General features: G+C 35.8%; 2 protein-coding genes across 2 annotated transcripts in view; both read right to left on the bottom strand.

Annotated features, from left to right (window-relative positions):
- The window catches only part of LOC117325074 (heparan sulfate glucosamine 3-O-sulfotransferase 5-like), a 108,987-nt gene extending 102,941 nt beyond the window's left edge, over positions 1 to 6,046 (bottom strand). Inside the window, exon 1 of the mRNA XM_033881009.1 lies at positions 5,864 to 6,046. The gene's annotated coding sequence lies outside the window, so the exon portion shown is untranslated. The remainder of the gene's footprint in view (positions 1 to 5,863) is intronic.
- LOC117325076 (heparan sulfate glucosamine 3-O-sulfotransferase 1-like) overlaps positions 1 to 18,507 on the bottom strand; it is a 202,087-nt gene that overhangs the window by 132,038 nt on the left and 51,542 nt on the right. The window lies entirely within an intron of this gene.

Raw genomic sequence — 18,507 nt, 5'->3', positions numbered from 1 at the left:
TACAACAACTCTTACACCAGTAAACAACAACTCTTACACCAGTAAACAACAACTGTTGCACAAGTAAACAACTACTCTTACACCAGTAAACAACAACTCTTACACCAGTAAACAACAACTGTCTCACCAGTATACAACAACTCTTACACAAGTAAACAACAACTCTTACACCAGTAAACAACATCTGTCTCACCAGTATACAACAACTGTCTCATCAGTAAACAACATCTGTCTCATCAGTAAACAACAACTGTCTCATTAGTAAACACCAATTGTTACATAATTAAACAACAACTGTCTCATCAGTAAACAACAACTCTTACATCAGTAAACAACAAATGTCTCACCAGTAAACAACTGTCATACCAGTAAACAACAACTTTTACACCAGTAAACAACAACTGTCATACCAGTAAACAACATCTGTTTCATCAGTAAACAACATCTGTCTCATCAGTAAACAACATCTGTCTCATCAGTAAACAACAACTCTTACACCAGTAAACAATAACTGTCTCACTAGTATACAACAACTGTCCCATCAGTAAACAACAACTCTTACACCAGTAAACAACAAATGTCTCACCAGTAAACAACAACTCTTACACCAGTAAACAACAAATGTCTCATCAGTAAACTACAACTGTCTCATCAGTAAACAACAACTGCCATACCAGTAAACAACAACTGTCTCAGCAGTAAACACCAATTGTTACATAATTAAACAACAACTGTCTCATCAGTAAACAACAAATCTTACATCAGTAAACAACAAATGTATCACCAGTAAACAACTGTCATACCAGTAAACAACAACTTTTAATACCAGTAAACAACAACTGTCATACCAGTAAACAACATCTGTCTCATCAGTAAACAACATCTGTCTCATCAGTAAACAACAACTCTTACACCAGTAAACAATAACTGTCTCACCAGTAAACAACAACTGTCATACCAGTAAACAACATGTCTCATCAGTAAACAACATCTGTCTCATCAGTAAACAACATCTGTCTCGTCAGTAAACAACAAATCTTACACCAGTAAACAACTGTCTCACCAGTATACAACAACTGTCTTACCAGTAAACAACAACTGTCATACCAGTAAACAACATCTGTCTCATCAGTAAACAACATCTGTCTCACCAGTAAACAACATCTGTCTCATCAGTAAACAACAACTCTTACACCAGTAAACAACAACTGTCATACCAGTAAACAACATCTGTCTCTCATCAGTAAACAACATCTGTCTCATCAGTAAACAACAACTCTTACACCAGTAAACAATAACTGGCTCACCAGTAAACAACAACTGTCATACCAGTTAATGACAACTCTTACACCAGTAAACATTAAATGTCTCACCAGTAAACAACAACTGTCATACCAGTTAATGACAACTCTTACACCAGTAAACATTAAATGTCTCACCAGTAAACAACAACTGTCATACCAGTTAATGACAACTCTTACACCAGTAAACATTAAATGTCTCACCAGTAAACAACAACTGTCATACCAGTTAATGACAACTCTTACACCAGTAAACAATAACTGGCTCACCAGTATACAACAACTGTCATACCAGTTAATGACAACTCTTACACCAGTAAACATTAAATGTCTCACCAGTATACAACAACTGTCATACCAGTTAATGACAACTCTTACACCAGTAAACAATAACTGGCTCACCAGTATACAACAACTGTCATACCAGTAAACAACATCTGTTTCATCAGTAAACAACATCTGTCTCATCAGTAAACAACATCTGTCTCATCAGTAAACAACAACTCTTACACCAGTAAACATTAAATGTCTCACCAGTAAACAACAACTGTCATACCAGTTAATGACAACTCTTACACCAGTAAACATTAAATGTCTCACCAGTAAACAACAACTGTCATACCAGTTAATGACAACTCTTACACCAGTAAACAATAACTGGCTCACCAGTATACAACAACTGTCATACCAGTTAATGACAACTCTTACACCAGTAAACATTAAATGTCTCACCAGTAAACAACAACTGTCATACCAGTTAATGACAACTCTTACACCAGTAAACATTAAATGTCTCACCAGTAAACAACAACTGTCATACCAGTTAATGACAACTCTTACACCAGTAAACATTAAATGTCTCACCAGTAAACAACAACTGTCATACCAGTTAATGACAACTCTTACACCAGTAAACAATAACTGGCTCACCAGTATACAACAACTGTCATACCAGTTAATGACAACTCTTACACCAGTAAACATTAAATGTCTCACCAGTATACAACAACTGTCATACCAGTTAATGACAACTCTTACACCAGTAAACAATAACTGGCTCACCAGTATACAACAACTGTCATACCAGTTAATGACAACTCTTACACCAGTAAACATTAAATGTCTCACCAGTAAACAACAACTGTCATACCAGTTAATGACAACTCTTACACCAGTAAACATTAAATGTCTCACCAGTATACAACAACTGTCATACCAGTATACAACAACTGTCATACCAGTAAACAACAACTGTCTCATCAGTAAACAACAACTCTTACATCAGTAAACAATAACTATCATACCAGTAAACAACATCTGTCCCATTAGTAAACAACAATTGTTACATAATTAAACAACAGCTTCTCACCAGTTAACAACAGCTGCCACACCACTAACATTTGTCACACCCTGATCTGTTTACTAGTACAATAACTAGCAGTGTTGTAAATCAGTATTACAGATACCAAACATCTTGTGTAAAAAAAGTGTAACCTAAGATTGTTCAGTTAACCGCCTAATGACACTTTGATAGAGGTTTCGGAGGCTGAGTTGTGGTTCATAGGAGCAGAATTAGGTAACTGAACTCCATGGAAACTGTATTCATGGTAACAAGAATTACACAGGTCTTTGAATTACCCTCACTCGGGTGAAAATTGAATTAAAACAGTACCATTATATAGCCAAAAAGGTAAGCAATGTCTTGACTATTGAGAGAGTGGTGTACAATAGGCAGCATCTCAACAGAAGATTTCTCTGGTTTAAGTGCTCATGTACTTGTGTAGAGGTGGGCTATTTGTTTTATTCTTCACATAGGACATTTCATCATAACTATCTCTTCTTTTTCCGCATAGCCGTATAATTTCTTTTTGCCCCGGATATGACGCGACAGGTGGCGTTACTGGTCAAGATGAAGTATGTGATTGGTCAATGTATCGGTAAAGGCAAAATGCAGATTTGCAGTTAAAAACGAAACAAAGTTAAGATTGAATGCAAGCTGAATAAGTGGATGAATCTTTTCAAATGACATATTAATAAAATTACATTCCTGATTCAAAAATGATTCAAACTGATATAGTTTTGTTATCCGTGCTGAAACGCATTAGACCAACAGTATTACATTATAACCACCAGCATAAAAACTATGCCGTTTATCTTTTTTAAAGATATTTCTTCTTTTTTACTTATTTTTTTAAAATCTGTATTGAGCAACATACACAGAAGTCTTGAACAATGGCCTCTCCAAGTTAGTGTACTGTTAGACAGATTGTACTTGGTGTACTGTTAGACAGATTGTACTTGGTGTACGGACAATAATTACTCTGACTACATGTGTCATTGTCAGTCTGACTGGGACCAACAGATGGTTAGGCAATCTCTTCTATGTCATAGGCAGCTTATCGTTTTTTGTCTGATTACAAACATTCCTTTGTCAATAGTATGTTCAAGACATAAAAAGCTATATTTATTTTCATGTACGCAGCACTTGAAGCTTTGTGTCTATATGATGAAATGCTGTAAACAACACAACTGCTGTCTATATTCTTTTTTAACAGTGTTTCCAAAAAATATCATTTAACCATTATTACAGGTGAGAAAGAAGTCACCAACAAACTGATGCTACAGATACCATCCACTGTTACCATGGTAACCAGTAATGTCTGGGGCCCAGGTGATAAAGTATGGTATCACTAACTATAACACTGGGCCAAAATAAAACACAAGTAGGTATAGCTTTTGTTGTCGGCTTCATGTTTATCTTTAAATATCAATAAGTGAATGATGGTGTAGAATTGTATGTTAACTGTTAAGTTTACAGAACTTGTTGTTAAAGTCTGAAATATGATGTGTTATACAATTACTGTAACAGTTCATTACAGATTCAATCTGGTACATTGTTGAAATACTCAGCATATAATGATGTAGATATATCAGGTTTTCCTTGTAAAAAGTTAAATCTACAAATTCCAAATATAATTGAATGTTGGTGAGATGAAATTAGGAAACAAGTTTTCCTGTAAAGTATGTTCCAATTTTGTTTACACATAGCTGCCCCAACCTTGATCATATCAAAGTAACTGTTCTTTTCCAATGGGATTTGGCTCTAGGCTGTAGATCAGGCCTCTCTGGTAGTACAACTGTCCCCTGACTCTGACAGCCAAGTAAAAGGCAGTATTAATTCTATCAACATACTAAGGGATTACTAAGATGTATCCTGACAGTAGACAGGGTTAGCACAGAACATCTAGGCATCTGTTTGATAGACTTCAGGTCTATTCATAATTCTGTAATTAGTTTTCCCCAGGAAGTCCAATCAGCCACCACTAAAATAGGTAGAGATAATTGTAGCATTCATTACATAGTGCAGTGGAATTCTATTTGGATACTGGACTTGTTTATGACACACATTTCTATACAAGATTTCTATCAGGAATAACAACGTAAGTTCTGGAATACCCAGTGATATACTCAAGACATTTGTGAAATTTTGGAAAACCAATACTGATATATACCCAATATCATTCCCAAGACACTTGTTTACCATAGATATATTATCATGTAATAAGCCGAGGGGACAAACACTTAAAGTCAAACTTTAAGTCAGGTTTGGGGTTAATGACAAGATCATAAAGTAGCAATTCTTAGTCTTATCAAAAGGCATTAGCCATGGGCTTATTGAAGGATAAATACACTACTTTTCAATCTGTGTTCATTCTTACATTTCCATCCTCCTTGATCTTTTACTCTGCCATTGTTTTTTCTCTCTCTTTATTTTCTATAAAAACTTACTGAACAACATCTTTATTTAACACCTTAAGCATAGTACAAACACTGGTATTGTGAAAAAATAAAATCATAACTAGTCTCATGTTAGTTGATTTTAATCCAATAATGCAACGCTGATACTGTTTCAATGGTCTCAACTTCTCGACTTTCTGAAAGTCGGATTATAAAGAAAACTGAACCATCTTCAAGAAGAAGAAGGACTCCTTCCGGGCAACAACAACAACGCCCCCCCCCCCCCCCCCCCATTACTATCAGTCTCTCATCAATGGGCCCCCAGTTATAAGGCAAGCTATAACATCTCCTGATAAAGACATGCCTATATGACTTCTGTACGACATAAAGACCCCTGTGATATTTTCAGTATAAAGCTGCATCGAGTAGGAGAAAATCTGACTGTGATTGGCACCAAGACTGCAATAACGTTTGTTTGGACAGAACATAAAAAACTGATGTACTCTCTCATTCCTGGATTCCCCCCTCCAAGGATTCAATACCTATCTATTTGCAAATTGAGTTTTTTCTGTGTCTAGTGCGGCATTTCATATGCAGATTGCATTTACTGACTTATTCCAAGTTTTTCATGTTTAATACATAAAGCAGAAGTCTACATCGTGCCAACTGTCCTAATACTTGAAATGTTAAAAAGCTTGGCAAATAACAATAGGAGACATTTAGCAATCAGTGTTTACATTGCTGGGCTCTGTCACATAAACTTGGAGGATTGGTTGTGAATCTATCAGATAGGTATCTAGTAGGTAGAAATAGTGGACACTTACCCAGTACAGCTAGCACAGGAACTCATGTTGGTGTAAATAATGTCTGTATGACCACCTAGGAGTACACTGTACCAATGGGCAAGTGTGAACAATAAATTACACAATCATATGCACAGCAGTCCTGGCCAGGCACAAAATTCTACTTCATCTGCTGCCAACTATAAACACTCTGAGAAGTTTGAAACCAGCAATGAGAAACACAGCACACACTAGTTTATGCTGGAGATATACTGGGTATGCTCTGTTTCAAATATCCCTCAGCAGGCCCCCTCCCAGTTGTTTACACACCCCCTCCTCACCAGCCACATGGAAATTACTGACAGATACAAATAAAATCCTGAAATGTTAATTTCAAAAGATCATTTAATTGATTTATCCAACATCACAGTATCAGTATTGGATTCTAGAATATATATATCACTCTAAACAAACAGTGAAATATGTGTCCACAATGCTACAAAATATATCAAAACTCGTTATATAACATACTAAAATAAAACCCTAGCATCACCAGGTGGATATCATTTTAAACTAATTAAGAAATTTACACTAATTCCCTTAATTATTTGACAGCAGCCCACACAAACCCTCTTTCATAAAGGAGTATCATTGCTGTGTTAATGATTTAGTAGAGTCATTACGATGAATTGATGCATCGATGGTGTCCCACTCCTACCTAAAACATACCTCTTCTATCTTCCTTCAATGAGACTTTAGGGCATCACACACATGATACTTTAAATTGTTTTGTCTTATTTTTTTTTCTTTGAATTTAATTTCAGAAACTTCACCTCTCTATACAATGTACCAGTATTTCATACACAACATTAGTTACCATGGATACACAACTATACAAGTATTCCATACACAACACCAGTTACCATGGATACACAACTATACAAGTATTCCATACACAACACCAGTTACCATGGATACACAACTATACAAGTATTCCAAACACAACACCAGTAACCATGGAGACATAACTGTACCAGTATTACAGACACAACACCAGTTACCATGGATACACAACTGTACCAGTATTACAAACACAACACCAGTTACCATGGATACACAACTGTTCCAGTATTACAAACACAACATCAGTTACCATGGATACACAACTGTACCAGTATTACAAACACAACACCAGTTACCATGGATACACAACTGTACCAGTATTACAAACACAACACCAGTTACCATGGATACATAACTGTACCAGTATTACAGACACAACACCAGTTACCATGGATACACAACTGTACCAGTATTACAGACACAACACCAGTTACCATGGATACACAACTGTACCAGTATTACAGACACAACACCAGTTACCATGGATACACAACTGTATCAGTATTACAGACACAACATCAGTTACCATGGATACACAACTGTACCAGTATTACAAACACAACACCAGTTACCATGGATACAGAACTGTACCAGTATTACAGACACAACATCAGTTACCATGGATACACAACTGTACCAGTATTACAAACACAACACCAGTTACCATGGATACAGAACTGTACCAGTATTACAGACACAACACCAGTTACCATGGATACACAACTGTACCAGTATTACAGACACAACACCAGTTACCATGGATACATAACTGTACCAGTATTACAAACACAAAACCAGTTACCATGGATACACAACTGTATCAGTATTACAAACACAACACCAGTTACCATGGATACACAACTGTACCAGTATTACAAACACAACACCAGTTACCATGGATACACAACTGTATCAGTATTACAGACACAACACCAGTTACCATAGATACACAACTGTATCAGTATTACAGACACAACACCAGTTACCATGGATACACAACTGTATCAGTATTACAGACACAACACCAGTTACCATGGATACACAACTGTATCAGTATTACAGACACAACACCAGTTACCATGGATACACAACTATACAAGTATTCCATACACAACACCAGTTACCATGGATACACAACTATCCAAGTATTCCATACACAACACCAGTTACCATGGAGACATAACTGTATCAGTATTACAGACACCAGATTTTCTATGGATTAGAGCAATAGACTTGGTGTATTGCTGAGACAGAACCACTATAGATTTAGAACATTTGTACAGATGTACCATCTGGTGGTTCACAGCTAAGAAGACATTGGAGGATCAATCCATGACATTCACCAGAAATTTAGTAGCAGTAGGTGGGTACAGCTATTAGAGCATGTCTGGGATCCACTGGGGACCACCAGTCCTGGCTAAGTTACAGGCTAGTTATACAACTGTTCCCACAAGACAGCAGGTCCCAGTGCTACACTGCAGTGACACACAAAATACAACACAGGCAATCCATCTTACTATAAAATAGACCTTCAGCTCGAAAATTCCATTAAGCAACGTCTTTGTTTTATTTAACGACTCCTGCATGATCATCTATTTCAATTTTCTACCAAAGATCAGGATTTCTCCACATTTTATTTGTTACATTTCTAACTGTGTCTAGAACTCGTGGCATTTAAATCTACCTGTCAACAGACCCGAATCACTTTGAAATGAATACCGCTCAAAGACTATAATTGGTACTATCCTAACGGAAAAACACTTTAGCAAAGCAAAGTGCTTTTACAATACACAGGACCCAATGTTCAGCATCATACTTTTTAATCGATTTTACACCTTTACCCTAATCTGTTGATAAAAGAGTAAAAAATTGTTTTTTAAGAAGGAGTAAAAATTTGTTTTTAATGAAGGAGTGAAAATTTGTTTTTAATGAAGGAGTAAAAATTGGTTTTTAATGAAGGAGTAAAAATTTGTTTTTAATGAAGGAGTAAAAAATCAAGGCATCTGATAGGTATGTTCTGGACACTCTTGTAATTAACACCAAAACATATTTCACTTGGTTAGCTGTAGGTTAACTGGCAACAATTTATGATTTCTGTAGAGAATGATATTACACTGTGAATCAGCTGGTCAACAAAAATTCTAAGACAAGAAAAACAGCACAGAGCTTTGGATAGAAAAAGTTTGGAATCTCACAGGGGAAGGAACATTCCAGAGACATGGAAAAAAGCACGGAGCTTCGGAAAGAATAAGCTTGGAATCTCACATTTGACAGGTCAAGGAAACATTCCAGAGACATGGAAAAAAGCACGGAGCTTTGGAAAGAATAAGCTTGGAATCTCACAAGTCAAAGAAACAGACACAGACAAGAAAGACAGCAGGGAGCTTTGAATTGAAAAAAAAACCTGGAATCCCACAGGTTAAAGAAATGATTAAGAGTCATGGAAAACTAATTATATATAAAGGGAGCTTAAAGAGGACATGGAAACTATATGCAGAAAGCACTTGGGGGCATTTCTTCTTTATAAAATGATGATGTGACTGATGTCTACATCAAAAATGACCTTCAATAATGTTAGATAATATGGATAACAACTTAGAGGCCAATCCAATGTTTAGGTGAACTTAAATCTGCAAGTCTTATGACTATTACAGACAACTGATCATTGATAATGTCACAGACAAGAACATGGCACATAGATCTAGAATCTCTGTAACTGTTCACTGAAACTAAACACAACCATGGTCAACATGCTACATTCTATAAACTATCACAGCTTGAATTTCTGAGAATCATAAAATATTCATAGTTTATTTCATGGCAATTGTCCACATCAACTGAAGAGTCAATTTACTTCACATAGCTGTAATACAATATTTTCAAACCTTTTAATATCGCCTAGTAATCGTTAATTTGGTGGGTAGGATTCAAACACGTTAATAGGAAATTATAACTAGTGTTTCTACTTAATTATGAGTAGTATTGTGATCAAATTGATTTTTTCTAAAATGCATTGTACATTGTATTGTGATCAATTAAAAGGGGAAAGTACAGGAACTAGAATACAGTAGTTTGTACACTCTGGCCATCTTAACAGTCACTCACTGTAGTATTGTCACTGGTGGTAGAGATAATACTTCAGACCAAGTTGTGCATGGTAATTATATATATATAACAAAGGGCTGTAACTCTGTATTATTATTAATTTTTTTTCTGTGTAATATTTTTTTTTTTTTTTTTAACTTTCAAGTAGGAAGTGGTGAAAATAAGAGTCAATTATATAAATTCTGAGGATTAGAAAATTTCAGCTTCATATATATATATATATATATACAGTATATATATAGAGAGAGAGCTCGAGACAGAAAGAAAGCCTCAGTCCATACTAAATTCTGTCCTTTTGGTTATGACATTTCCTCTTACATTAGTGGAAACATTATTGATTTGTTTTTTATTAATTTTTGGAATATAATATGTAATCTTACATCGATTCATGTTATCTCAAATTTCAAACATACAGTTACGGTAATAAAAACATGAACCACACAATTTCAAATTTGATTAATCCTAAAATCATACCCAGTCCTATCTATAAAGTGGGGTTATATTGTCAAGGCAAGTGCCCTTTACCATTTCCTGGCTTCAGATCAGTAATCCCTGAGACTTGGACACTAAATTGTTGGGAGAAAAAACATCAATTTTGGATACAAAATCATTACACACAGCGACAGGGGAAGTTAATGTGGAGAAAATTACACGACATGGTGATTATACATTGAGTTTATGATACTGTATGAACAAACTTACCAAGACGTTTGTTTCCTGTACCTATTGATCAGTGCTAATACATTTCACTTTTCTACCAATGCATTATACCAATAATAAGATAGCAGTGCCCAACTGAGAGTCCTCAATTCCATTCAGCTAACAGACACCTTCATTACAGTCAAATCCACCCATGGGAAAGATAAATTCTCTTTTATTTTTCTACTTTGTGTTACAGATTTTCAGTATTCCAAAGCTTTAGAGAGGAGTGATTTTTTTAAAAACTTTACACAGATGATCAACTGAACATATTGAGTTCTTTTTCTAAACAATGGGGCAGAATGTATTCTGATGCCTGTCCCATACCAAAGTGAAACATTCACCAGAATGCTTGTCCAAGCTCATTTAAAACATATATCATAACTTAACAATTTTTAGATATCATCAATCTTCTCCATTAAAATTTAACAATATTTACTAATCATAAATTAAACCTTCCCGTTAAAAATCATAACAATATTCACTGATCATAAGCCTTCTCCATCAAAACGTAACAATACTTATTGATCACAAGCCTTCTCCATCAAAACGTAACTATTAATACTTGTTGATCACAAGCCTTCTCCATCAAAACGTAACAATACTTATTGATTACAAGCCTTCTCCATCAAAACGTAACAATACTTATTGATCACAAGCCTTCTCCATCAAAACGTAACAATACTTGTTGATCACAAGCCTTCTCCATCAAAAGGTAACAATACTTATTGATCACAAGCCTTCTCCATCAAAATGTAACAATACTTATTGATCACAAGCCTTCTCCATCAAAACGTAACAATACTTGTTGATCACAAGCCTTCTCCATCAAAATGTAACAATACTTATTGATCACAAGCCTTCTCCATCAAAACGTAACAATACTTATTGATCATAAGCCTTCTCCATCAAAACGTAACAATACTTACTGATCACAAGCCTTCTGCATCAAAACGTAACAATACTTATTGATCACAAGCCTTCTCCATCAAAGCGTAACAATACTTATTGATCACAAGCCTTCTCCATCAAAAGGTAACAATACTTATTGATCACAAGCCTTCTCCATCAAAACGTAACAATACTTGTTGATCACAAGCCTTCTCCATCAAAACGTAACAATACTTATTGATCACAAGCCTTCTCCATCAAAACATAACAATACTTATTGATCACAAGCCTTCTCCATCAAAACGTAACAATACTTATTGATCACAAGCCTTCTCCATCAAAACGTAACAATACTTGTTGATCACAAGCCTTCTCCATCAAAACGTAACAATACTTATTGATCACAAGCCTTCTCCATCAAAACGTAACAATACTTGTTGATCACAAGCCTTCTCCATCAAAACGTAACAATACTTATTGATCACAAGCCTTCTCCATCAAAATGTAACAATACTTATTGATCACAAGCCTTCTCCATCAAAACGTAACAATACTTATTGATCATAAGCCTTCTCCATCAAAACGTAACAATACTTGTTGATCACAAGCCTTCTCTATCAAAACGTACTATACTTGTTGATCACAAGCCTTCTCCATCAAAACGTAACAATACTTGTTGATCACAAGCCTTCTCCATCAAAATGTAACAATACTTGTTGATCACAAGCCTTCTCCATCAAAAGGTAACAATACTTATTGATCACAAGCCTTCTCCATCAAAATGTAACAATACTTATTGATCACAAGCCTTCTCCATCAAAACGTAACAATACTTGTTGATCACAAGCCTTCTCCATCAAAATGTAACAATACTTATTGATCACAAGCCTTCTCCATCAAAACGTAACAATACTTATTGATCATAAGCCTTCTCCATCAAAACGTAACAATACTTACTGATCACAAGCCTTCTGCATCAAAACGTAACAATACTTATTGATCACAAGCCTTCTCCATCAAAGCGTAACAATACTTATTGATCACAAGCCTTCTCCATCAAAAGGTAACAATACTTATTGATCACAAGCCTTCTCCATCAAAACGTAACAATACTTGTTGATCACAAGCCTTCTCCATCAAAACGTAACAATACTTATTGATCACAAGCCTTCTCCATCAAAACATAACAATACTTATTGATCACAAGCCTTCTCCATCAAAACGTAACAATACTTATTGATCACAAGCCTTCTCCATCAAAACGTAACAATACTTGTTGATCACAAGCCTTCTCCATCAAAACGTAACAATACTTATTGATCACAAGCCTTCTCCATCAAAACGTAACAATACTTGTTGATCACAAGCCTTCTCCATCAAAACGTAACAATACTTATTGATCACAAGCCTTCTCCATCAAAATGTAACAATACTTATTGATCACAAGCCTTCTCCATCAAAACGTAACAATACTTATTGATCATAAGCCTTCTCCATCAAAACGTAACAATACTTGTTGATCACAAGCCTTCTCTATCAAAACGTACTATACTTGTTGATCACAAGCCTTCTCCATCAAAACGTAACAATACTTGTTGATCACAAGCCTTCTCCATCAAAATGTAACAATACTTATTGATCACAAGCCTTCTCCATCAAAACGTAACAATACTTATTGATCATAAGCCTTCTCCATCAAAACGTAACAATACTTATTGATCACAAGCCTTCTCCATCAAAACGTAACAATACTTGTTGATCACAAGCCTTCTCCATCAAAACGTAACAATACTTATTGATCACAAGCCTTCTCCAATAAAACTTTAAACTGTTTACTGATCTCATCTGACATGCAGTAAGTCCTGATGCCAACTTGCTTGAAGTATTCTTGTATTTGACCAACATATCAAGTTTGATCGAGATGCCTTAGATAACAAACTGGCAAGAGTGCTGAGAAAAATTGTCTATGAATATCAGCAGTGACCTTGTCCTTGACCTTGTCCTTTAACACAAACATGCTCAGGGTATTCTCATACTTGACCCTTATGAAGTTTAACCTTTGTTTTTTTAATTGAAGTCTCAAAAGAGCAGACAAAGTCAAAACAAATGTAGGTACACACATCTGTATGTACATACATACAATCAGTATACTATATCACTCCCTGACTTTGTCATGAGAAGTTAATAAAAAATGTAGATTGAAGTATGTGAAAAATGTCACCCAAGTAAAGTGCTCAATGGTGAAAAAGAACAATAATTCTACATCTCATATAGAGCCAGAGATTTGACATTCTAAATTTGGTCAAATCTGATGTAACTTACTGCACATAAGGTCGTATTTAAAACGAAAGTTGAAATGTTCAAAGATGGTGTTCATTGATGCCAGTGATCAAGCAGTATATGAATGTTTCTGAGTGTGGTACAGTATGGTATATTCTGAGTGTGGTACAGTATGGTATATTCTGAGTGTAGTACAGTATGGTATATTCTGAGTGTAGTACAGTATGGTATATTCTGAGTGTAGTACAGTATGGTATATACTGGGTGTAGTACAGTATGGTATATTCTGAGTGTGGTACAGTATGGTATATTATGAGTGTAGTAAGTATATATGGTATATTCTGGGTGCAGTACGGTATGGTATATACTGGGTGTAGTACGGTATGGTATATTCTGAGTGTAGTACGGTATGGTATATTCTGAGAGTGGTACAGTATGGTATATTCTGGGTGTAGTACAGTATGGTAAACTCTGAGTGTAGTACAGTATGGTAAACTCTGAGTGCAGTACAGTATGGTATATTCTGAGTGCAGTACGGTATGGTATATTCTGGGTGTAGTACAGTATGGTATATTCTGAGTGTGTTACAGTATGGTATATTCTGAGTGTAGTACAGTATGGTAAACTCTGAGTGTAGTACAGTATGGTATATACTGGGTGTGGTACAGTATGGTATATTCTGAGTGTAGTACAGTATGGTATATTCTGAGTGTGGTACAGTATGGTATATTCTGAGTGTAGTACAGTATGGTATATTGTGAGTGTAGTACGGTATGGTAAACTCTGAGTGTAGTACGGTATGGTAAACTCTGAGTGTAGTACAGTATGGTATATTCTGAGTGTGGTACAGTATGGTATATTCTGAGTGTGGTACAGTATGGTATATTCTGAGTGTAGTACAGTATGGTAAACTCTGAGTGTAGTACAGTATGGTAAACTCTGAGTGTAGTACGGTATGGTATATTCTGAGTGTAGTACAGTATGGTATATTCTGGGTGTAGTACAGTATGGTATATTCTGAGTTTAGTACAGTATGGTATATTGTGAGTGTAGTACAGTATGGTATATTCTGAGTGTAGTACAGTATGGTATATTGTGAGTGTGGTACAGTATGGTATATTCTGAGTGTAGTACGGTATGGTATATTCTGGGTGTAGTACAGTATGGTATATTCTGAGTGTGGTACAGTATGGTATATTCTGGGTGTAGTACAGTATGGTATATTCTGAGTGCAGTACAGTATGGTATATACTGGGTGTAGTACAGTATGGTATATTCTGAGTGCAGTACAGTATGGTATATTCTGAGTGTAGTACAGTATGGTATATTCTGAGTGTAGTACAGTATGGTATATTCTGAGTGCAGTACGGTATGGTATATTCTGAGTGTGGTACAATATGGTATATTCTGGGTGTAGTACAGTATGGTATATTCTGAGTGTGGTACAGTATGGTATATTCTGGGTGTAGTACAGTATGGTATATTCTGAGTGCAGTACAGTATGGTATATACTGGGTGTAGTACAGTATGGTATATATGTAGCTACATGTCTCTAACTTCATTTAACTTCAGAGTTTACAGAAACTGACTATAAGTTGTACCCCTAACCTGTTGCCCTCACTAATAAATAAATCTTCTAATGAAACAAGCTGGCCAATCAGGCAATCAAAACGTTTTGACTGGTGATGCTGGGGAGATAAAGTCCAACAGTGGGACATCAGGGTTACAGACATGCTTGACTTGGATATAGCACTTACCATCCCACCAAGGTATGTCAAGGTCAGCACTACTCTATGGCATCATTGAGGTTGGGTATTTCAAGTGCTTCACCTTAGGATTTCTAGCTTCTAGAACTATAAACATTAATAACAAGTGTTTAAAGACATAATAACAAACATATGGAAAATGCCAGATCGTAAAAGCCTAATTTTTCGGTTGGGTTGTTGTAATGAATAAATACAATCTTTGAGAATAAACAATTTGTGAAAAATTGTGGTTTTAGCTTCCCAAATAATCTACCAAATAAAACTCATCTGGGTTCTGCCATTAAAATAAGTGTTTGTCACAGTGAATGAGAAACAGATGAGAAAATCTACCAACCAGTTGTTTCCCTTTCTCAGTATGGCAGAGTGTGCTTTATAAAATGTTTCACCTTCACAAGTCTATTATCATTTACACATCAAATATTGACACAGTAAAAACTAATCTGATTTCTATTTCAGTTCTGCAACATATAACTATATTCTTATTCTTCACAAATAAATGACTACATACATCAACGTCAGGTATCTCTCGTTTCCACTAGCAGGCGTGATCCTGTACTCCGGTGATATTGACAACAGTAAGGAAGTCAGATGGATTGAAATGTCATAGAGGTGCACACAGTCCCACATCAACATGGCAGGGTTACATAACATGTAATTAAATGCTGTACAGAAGGATCACTTAATAACTATTGTGATTCCACAGAACTGATCACATTATTCACTTGATTAAACCCATTAGCGGGATACAGCATTAATGCACTTGAATTTGTGTGATTTTTTTTTATTCAAAATTCTTGAAATGTTCCTAGTAATTTCTAATACAGATATAAGAGCATTATCAATATGTATTTCTCTGCCAAATAGCTGAATCATTCCTCAGGGTCCCTTAAAGATCCACCCTACCTTATAGGATCCCTTTTACCCCAAGATCCACCTTAAACCCAGGATCCGTCTACCCCAAGATCCCATCTACCTCAAGATAAAAGGCTCAGAGGGCCTGAATTGCTCACACAGCCTGTACCTACATATCAGAATCCTTTCTACCTCAAGATCCACATTCCCTCAAGAAACGAGAACTTCACACAACTTTGAATGGCATATACTCAACAACTTCTTTAATCTTTACAAATATGGTATCTACAGGTAAAATAAAGTTAAGTTATTTATGCTGTAAATAGTGTAGCAAATTACCAATATATTTACAGCTATTACCCAGCTTCACACAGGTGATTTTGTCATATGGTAAGTGTGCTCCTGCTGCCAATCACATACATTGACATTTGAAAGGCTTGGTCAGTATACACTGACAAACACCTAATGTATTTGAGGAGAAATTCAACCTGACATGAAGCAGGTTTCTATGACATCAAAGTTCTCTTTTTTCCTTCCCCAGAGACTTTCCATTACTGTCAACAGACATCCACTCTCCTGAGGTAGAGACTTCATTTAACACTGACAGGATTCCCCCCTACAGGCTCTTTGTTCTACAGAAATAAAAGCTATGTCTTACATCATTTTTCACTTGGACTGGGATGGTGACATTAACTTCTGACAATGATATAGATTTACATTGGCAGATAATACTGGGATAAAATAAAACCATATCTATGCAGACCAGATCCCCTCCCAACCAGAATCTGCCACCATGTTAATGAGCTGTCGACTCACACCAATACACCCAGCAGTTATCCATCCTCCATGAAAACCATTTCCTCATCCTGTCAATAGCTGCATGATGAATCAGTGCTCCATTTTCATCAAAGATTGTTTTATTTTAATAAGATTATGGTTCAATGTTTATACTGAAACATTCTCTGTTCACATGTATCCATATAACATTGAGGTCATTTAACATCTTACCATCCTTAACTTTGTCTCGCCATCCTCGACCTCGGAAATTCTAATTTAGCAAAATATGAATGATTAAATTGATTTCAAGCCATAAAAACACAAACATGTTAAATTAACCTGGCTCTGTTGGGACTCTTGAAATCTCATTGAACAACACATACCAAGTGTTAACACAATTGATACATTCTATCCTCTTCGTTTTACTGACAACATACGAACCGAGGTTTTCTTTGGTTCTGTATTGTATAACTTCCTATGTGTGATATACATGCATGTGTGTTTTTGGAAAGCTGTGGTATGTCTGTGTTTGTCTCCTTGTGATAGCATGGAACTGATGCTGACTTTATAGTGCTACCTCACTGAAGCATTCTGCCGAAGACACCCAGCAGGACACCCCACCCGGTCACATACTGACAGCGGGTGAACCAGTTGTTCCACTCCTATAATACTAAGCGCTAAGCAGGAGTAGCAAAGACATTATATGTTCTGTGACATTATATAGCTACAGTCCAATACAACTGTCAGTGTAGAACTCCATAAATATATCTTTTATCTTCAAGATACTTATATTTATAAGATATTAATTAATATATTTATTATCACTGAAAAGCTGTATACCATGTTAGATTCTGGTAAGTTAGTCCTGATCTACGGCAGCTGTTCTAGGATCTTTAACAGTGTATCGCAAATAACTGAATATCTTTTGAAGTTTGGGATATTTAGACCTATATAGGGATTTTATAGTTAAAATGTCCAGCAGTCTGAGAGAGCAGTGAGGTCACAACCTAATGACCTTTCTGACCTCAATTTGATCTTCGTGGATTCAGTGTTGATCCAGTTGTATATTCCTCACACGGACCTGTCACTCCTTTTAATCTCCAGACAAGGTATATCACACTCCCCCGATATTTACTGATTATTGTCCATAACTCTAACAAAACCTATACAATTCCAGTCTGTATTCTAATTCTCAATCATTTTTCATCACAGTGTTTAAAATGTCAATGCACAACAATTTGTTACTTTGATAACAAAGGGAGACAATTGTGTTGGTGACAAAGGCGGTGTATTACAATAAATAAAGTGCCAGTGTTACCTGGGATTTTTTCATCACAGTTAAAGTCTGTCCCAATAGACAGTTGACACAAGTTTGAAGGAACTATTACTAGCCCTTAAAGGTTTTATCTAAAC

The sequence above is a fragment of the Pecten maximus genome, chromosome 4, assembly GCF_902652985.1.
Source record: "Pecten maximus chromosome 4, xPecMax1.1, whole genome shotgun sequence".
In the NCBI taxonomy this organism is placed as follows: Eukaryota; Metazoa; Mollusca; class Bivalvia; order Pectinida; family Pectinidae; genus Pecten; species Pecten maximus.
The sequence above is the reverse complement of the archived record's forward strand: the minus strand, read 5'-3'. Positions and strand labels throughout refer to the sequence as shown.